Genomic DNA, 7,094 nt, shown 5'->3' on the forward strand with positions numbered 1-7,094 from the left:
ATGTGTTGATTTGTAATTATTCTTGTTGTAGTCGTTCAAATGAATAGGTGTACAAGTGTTAATTATTGGAAATTTGCACTGGATAAATGTACATGGAAATGCATATGAGAAAATTTTAGCAGTATGAAATCTGTACAGACACCGTTCATAGACCCTGGAACGTAATGAACCGTACACATGCTTTGTCTTTCTTAACCTAATTCTGCTGTTAATTTTTTCCATTGAATTCAGACACATAATGATGTGTGACAAAATTATTGAATAGTTTAAATATGTATGCAATTTTTGCAATGAAATTACATATTTTATGGATTAATTTCAAGCCCTGACGGTACGATATCAGACGGCAAGTAAATGGTGTTGATATTCTGTTCATGCTATATATTAGATGTTGAATTCAGATACAATGATCAGAGGAAAAAATATTGAATATTGTAAATCTGTGTGCAATTTTTCAATGGATTTACATGCATTATCAGGGATGGTCCTGGCTTTTAAAAAGCTGTCGCCAAAAAAATCGCCAACCTCAATATTTGGTCGCCAATTTTCAAAAAGTGTCACCAGATCAAGTAGTGTACATTTTTTTAAGTGTTAATTTAGTCTATTAATGTAACAGGCAATGAAAATTACAAAAGATTGGTAGTTAATAGTCTAATTACAACAAGCATTAACAAAATGTTACACAGTGTTACATGAAGATCCGTCGTGATTTTAGGGCTGCCCACTTGTTGAATGCAGTTTCAAAGTCTAATTTTTCACACCTGTACATGCTGATTCTCATTAAATTCTCGAGAGATGAGATGCAGAGTTTATTTCTGATGTCAGTTTTTATGAGGTTCATCTAACTGAATCCACGTTCACAGTCTACAGTGCTGACAGGTGACACCAGTAGTCTCTCAGCAGCCCCCCTCCCCTTATGGCTAGCTTCACAAAGCTTGTAGTGAACTGCTTCCTAATTCCCAAGAATGATCGCTGTTTAAATTTTCTTGACAAGCAAAATATGATCTCCATTCCCATGAATGAAACTTACAGGAGTCAACACCTGGCAATATTGGACCGTATATATAAGCATAAATTCACACCCAATTTAGGGATTCTTTCACTCCTGTATTTTGAGAAATAAATAATTGTTATTAATTATGCAAGACTGTTTTTTTGCGCTATTTCTTGTTGCGGAGTTCAAGTCTCTGCAGCCGTAACATCGATTGATGGCAAAAGGAAAAGATCAATGAGTAAAATGCTGCACTGGCGACAGATATAATTGTGACTGAGATTTTTTTCCATTTGCTTTGTATTTATACGCAGTAGTCGGTACTTCAAAGGTTATCAGTTTTCTATGAAGGTTCAGCAAAAGTATTATATTGGTATATGTAAAAAAAAAAAAACAACAGAAGGATTAGCCATTCAATTAATTGTATCTGTTCTATTCGCGTCTTCAGAAGTCGGTCAGTTGTAGGTATAGTTCGGTAGCATGACTGACAGTATCACAGCATACAGTACTCAGCCCAGATGTCAGCATAGCAGATTATGATGTAACAATACACTGTAAAGATGGGGTTGTCAATACGAACAAAGAATCGTTTGTGCAACAGATTGATTTCAATGCATTGCTTAGTCAAGTTTGTGGCTTCCTTTCGTTCTCCCTTTTAATGTATCCAGTCCAAATCCATGATTGTATGTACAAATTAAATAACCAAAAAGTCTGTCGCCAAAAAAATCGCCAGATGGGATATTTTCGTCGCCAACAAGGAAAAAAAATCGCAATTTGCGACATTGGCGAAGCCCAGGACGATCCCTGCATTATAGATGAACTGAATGCCACGATGGCACAATAGTAAACGGTGTTGATACCCTATTCATCATATACAGTAGACATGAATACACGTATATATGCCAATGAGTTGTTCTCTTAAAAAAGTGAAATACTGTAAAACTCCACATGAACACGACCCCGATATTAATGCGATCCAATTTTGTGGACCCCAATTATCGCGTTATAGCGGGGTTCCACTGTGTGTGTGTATATATATATATATATATATATATATATATATATATATATATATATATATATATATATATGTATAATATATATTCTAAAAGCAAATATATTTAATTTATTGTACCTCATTTTTATTCAACTGAATCCTCTTTTTGCTCATTTCTTGGTTGTTTTAAACTAGATTTTGTCAGATTTCAAACATGCAGATGATCACAATATCAATACCATAAGTAAGTAGTCAATATCAGGTATGATCAGTTACTTTACTTATCCAGATATATCTATCCATCATAAACACCTTCACCATATGCTCAGAGACATACATAAAAATTGTGGTACATACACGCATAAATGCATGCATGTAAAGATGCATACATACATACATACATGCATGCATGCATGCATGCATACATACATGCATGCATACATATATATTTACATACATGCATACATATATATATACATACATACATGTATTTATACATCATACACACACACACACACTGATAGATACATATATATATAAACCTCTATCTGATAGACAAATTTGAGACAGGTGCAAGTACCATTTTTAGAAGTCTTTGGTATGACTTGGCTGGGGTTCAAGCCTGCGACCTCCTGACTCTGAGGTGGACCATCTAACCATTTAGGGCACCATAGCGGTCTAAGACATTTGTAGTCTCAAGTTAATATTCTCCAACTTGCTTGGAACATGCTAAATATCAAGTAAAACAACTCCATCTAAACTTTCTGAAAATATCAAATTCATTTTTCTCATATATGAACACTAGTTTTGTTCCTTCAGTGCATTTATATACTGTTCCTAAACATCTAATAGAAAAAAAACCAGGTGGAGGCTGCTTGATACTATAATGGGACAAAATCATGAAAATATTTAGTATCGAGCAAAGGCAGTAGGTTACAAATTTTATAAATGTGGAATTGTTTTAATAAAATTGCAGCAGGTACCATCAACCCATGGCAAGCATAAAACCTGGTCATGACTCCAATAACTTAAACACTGAATCATTGCAGCTCCAACATAATCAACAGATCATAGAAATCATAATTTAGTTTGCTAATCTTAAACTCTTATCTTATCAAAAAAGTACAAACTGTTGATATTTTAGCAAATTAAAATATGCTAACTGTAATCAATAATGAAAAACAATAGACAGTACAGCACTAAGAGGTTCTGCAAGAGTTACCACACGATTTTTACTTACTGGTACCCCTGACAATGTACAGTATACTTTCAGCTAATGCAAGGTACATTGTGTGTCTAATGCAATGTATAATTGTGCGAATACAAGTCGCGCCCCCCCCCCCAAAAAAAAAAAATGCATTGAATTTTTTATAATTAACAATCGTACAGAAACTGGGACATATACTTTACCTGGACATTTATCATATTTTACATTCTCGACTACATCTTCATGACTTTGACCCATAATCTGCACGTGGATACAACGAAAACTTACCTTCTGTCAGTCCACGTAATGAACTTTGCACACAGGCACTTGATTCTGTGGAAACTAATGTGTACACTCACCATATAACACATTAGTTTCCACAGAATCAAGTACCTGTGATTTCCATGCAAGGCAGTTAATTATCATTTATGTTAATTATGTAAACACGATGAATCTGAAGTCGAAAGATGATTGTACCCGACCCAAAGGATCCACAAATTCTATAGCGTACATTTTACGATATTGCTTTTTTTTTTTTTTTTGCAGTACAGAATGCAGCAGATTTTAGATTTCTTTAACTATAGTTACCTACCTTGTTAGGTAAACCTTGCAATCGGTTCATATCGGCCCTTTTCGATTGGCAACTTCGAGGTGACGTCTGTTCCATATCATCGCTCCACTCCATTTCGAAGAGGAACAGAGTGGAGAGAACTCAGGAAACCAGACTACTTAGGTGGCGCTATACAGTTTCGCATTTTGCATAAGGGTTAGGATTTTAAAGAAAAAGAATGTCCCCGGCTTTCCTTACTGGTTATACTGGCTATTTAAAAAAGACCTTGTATATCTTAGGTATAATGCAAAGAACCTTTAATTCCCTTTATTTTGGTGTATGATTGATGGGTGTACTATGGGTTATAGAGTATACAGCTTGGCCTTACTTCAAATGTGCACCTTTCAAAAAAGTGCTAGCTCTACTTGGTCATTTTCACTTCCTGAACTTCAGAGGTCAATTGTATAAAAAAGAGCCGATAACTTTTTTTACATTTTATATATTTGGTAATTCATTCATTGCACTTTCAGAAGCTGGTATTGTCTAGTCTGGCAAAATTCATTTGCCCTATTTTAATAGCTGCTATGTATAGTGTACTTTAGACTAATTCAGACTGATTTTTTAACACAAGGGAGCAGTCATTTTAGTTAGCAGTGTGCTTAAATCATGTAAAATTTCCAAAAGTACAATATCCAAAAGAAATATCATCCACATTACATTAATGTAGCATAGAGGTATGCAAACATTCTCTCCACTGTGCATGTTTTAAATGTGAACTACTTCACCTTACATACGTCACTCTCTCTAAAGTACATATTATCTGGTGAGCGCCACCTTAGAGGTCAATCATCAATCGGAGCATCCTTGGCCTTTTACGTCATATAGAGAAAGTGACCTCGCATGTGGACATAGAACACAATTAATTTTACTGTATGTTCTCTATATTTGTTACTCAATACTGACCTTTCCACTGTGTGACAATCGATATAAATGATATATTAATCTAAAATACCTTCAAAGATGACTTCAAGGTGAAGTTCCTGTCAAAGGTTGACCTGTATATGTTTGAGACGCTGGACTGTCACAGGAGTCTGACGTTTTATCAATAAAGTACGGCGAAATCTCGGACAACATGAAATCACCGTATCAGTAATATAAATGAACGCATGGAGTGCAAGCGTGACCACAACCCTCCGCTCGATTCGACTTTTCTCACGTGTCTTTAATTGCTTCAGAATCGCAAGAAGACTGAAAAGCTACACATATACAGTCTAAAGACAGCGACGTACCAACGCACAACTCTCGGATCACAAACACTTTCTATTATAATCTACCAGACGGAAGTAACTCTTTCTACCCAGCAGTAAATATGCGTTAGGGTCTAATAATCGCACCGAACACGGCGCAGAATATGTTATCTTTGTTGTTGTTGTAGGGTTTAGCGCCATTTTTCAGCACATGATAGGCTATACATGGCGGCCAGTATTAATGGTGGAGGAAGAACCCGGGAAATCCCCGGAAAGAACCACCGACCCTCGAGAAGCTACTGGCAAGCTTTCTCACATGTTATCTTTTAATACTAGGGAAATTTAATGTTTGTGTGTGTGTGATTGGGATTTTTAACGTAGCTTTTTAAAAAACTGAAGTCATATCGCTACGATGTCTGCAGCGTGAGTAGTGAAGTGGGATACCCTAGCCTCAATGGGACTTAGCATTAAAAACACCACTGGGACAATCTAGCCTCAATGGAAATTTAACATGGGGAAAAATCATGGGACAATCTAGCCTCAAGGGGAATTTAACATGGGGAAAAATCATGGGACACTCTAGCCTCAAGGGGAATTGAACATGGGAAAAAGTCTTGGGTCACTCTAGCTTCATGGGGAATTGAATATGGGGAAAAAGTCTTGGGTCACTCTAGCCTCAAGGGGAATTGAACATGGAAAAAAAAAAATCTTGGGTCTGTTGAGAGATAAGGGAAAATGGAACAGGGTCGGGACCCTATTTTAATATGGTCCCGACCTGATGGGTCTATGGAAATGGAACATACGAAAATTGAAACAGGGAGGGGTCTCTATTTTTTTTTAAACAAAAAAAAAAAATAAAAAAAAATGGGGTGGGCAATTGAAAGTCTATCTCTTTTCGAGAAATGTGGGTGGCCCTGAAAAGGGCCTTTGGGTTTCTTCTTCTTCTTCTAACTCCTTAACTTCTTTATCCATCCCCTTATTTTTTCCATCATTCCTTTCTTCTTCTTCTTTTCTGTTTCCAGTATCCAGTCCGGGTGACCCATGGCTCGGAACTTCTATTGGATTTTCATCCAGTTAGCGTTTAGTTTCTCTAGTTCTTCCTTTTTCTTTCTATTTTCTTCTTCTTTTCTATCTTTTGCCCACCTGTCCTTTATTTTCTCCACTTCTTCATCTATCACCTTTCTCATCTTTTCTTCCCCTTTTTTCAATTGTTCAACACTCCTTTTGACAAAGGGCCACTCTGACCTTTGTTCTATCTCTTCCAAGAACCTTCTTACTTCTTTTACCTTCTCCATGGCCTCTTTTATTGTCCCCACTCTGACATAAGGGGGATTTAGCAGCCCTCTCAATCTCTTTACTTCTTCTTCAATTAATCCTTCTATCATCTCCCTGGCTAATTTTAGTTCGTTCACGTAGTGCAGACTTGTTCTTAACTTCCAATCTCTTTCAATCCTTTCAACTCCATATTCACCATCCACCATCCAAAAATAAACATGCCTTAAATCATTAAACATTTGGGACACTTCCATCTTCCTTTTTTTATTCCTTAGAATGGTGCGAACGATGAACTTTGTGGGTTCTTATAGTTAAAGTGCGGACGTGAAGGAAAACATCCCCTACTTTTCTCATTTCATATTATCTACTATCCACATACGTGAAACAGCAACAAATAAACCCCAAATCTACTATTCACACACGCAAAGCATTAAAATCAAACCCAAATCTACTATCCTCACTAACCAACTTAAGCGCTTACAAACACAAACACATACATTCACACTAGGAAAAAAGAGTTAGTGTTTATATTCACACTACTCTACATACACACATTGGCAAATAGATTACTATTTTTTTTCTAAAGGTTTGGGTAGCCCTGAAAAGGGCTGTGTTTTGAACTCCAGGACACCTGGTTAATGATGGCATCTTCCAGGTCTGGCACCACACACACATCTTCTACTCCAATCTTTCCAGTTGACTCGTTTGACTGGGAGCGCAGAGGGAGGATGATTGGCTTCATCACCCCAATCCTCTGTCTCTGGTATCTTATAAGCCATCCTCTCTCCTATTTTCTTTTCCTCCTCCTCTTCCTTTTGTCTTCTCTC

The 7,094-nt window shown here is 36.6% G+C and overlaps 1 protein-coding gene across 7 annotated transcripts in view; it reads right to left on the reverse strand.

Moving 5' to 3' along the window:
- LOC149798985 (sodium/hydrogen exchanger 4-like) overlaps window positions 1-6,760 on the reverse strand; it is a 242,969-nt gene extending 236,209 nt beyond the window's left edge. For 3 of the 7 annotated variants that reach the window (XM_089957908.1, XM_089957913.1, XM_089957907.1), the window contains exon 1: window positions 3,484-4,730. The gene's annotated coding sequence lies outside the window, so the exon portion shown is untranslated. Of the gene's footprint in view, window positions 1-3,483; window positions 4,731-4,757 lie in introns of those variants that run through there. The other 4 variants (XM_089957910.1, XM_089957911.1, XM_089957912.1 and 1 more) reach the window with 4 other exon arrangements.
- Window positions 6,761-7,094: the final 334 nt, after the last annotated feature.

The sequence above is a fragment of the Sinohyriopsis cumingii genome, chromosome 5, assembly GCF_028554795.1.
Source record: "Sinohyriopsis cumingii isolate HCF-2022 chromosome 5, ASM2855479v2, whole genome shotgun sequence".
NCBI classification, from domain to species: Eukaryota; Metazoa; Mollusca; class Bivalvia; order Unionida; family Unionidae; genus Sinohyriopsis; species Sinohyriopsis cumingii.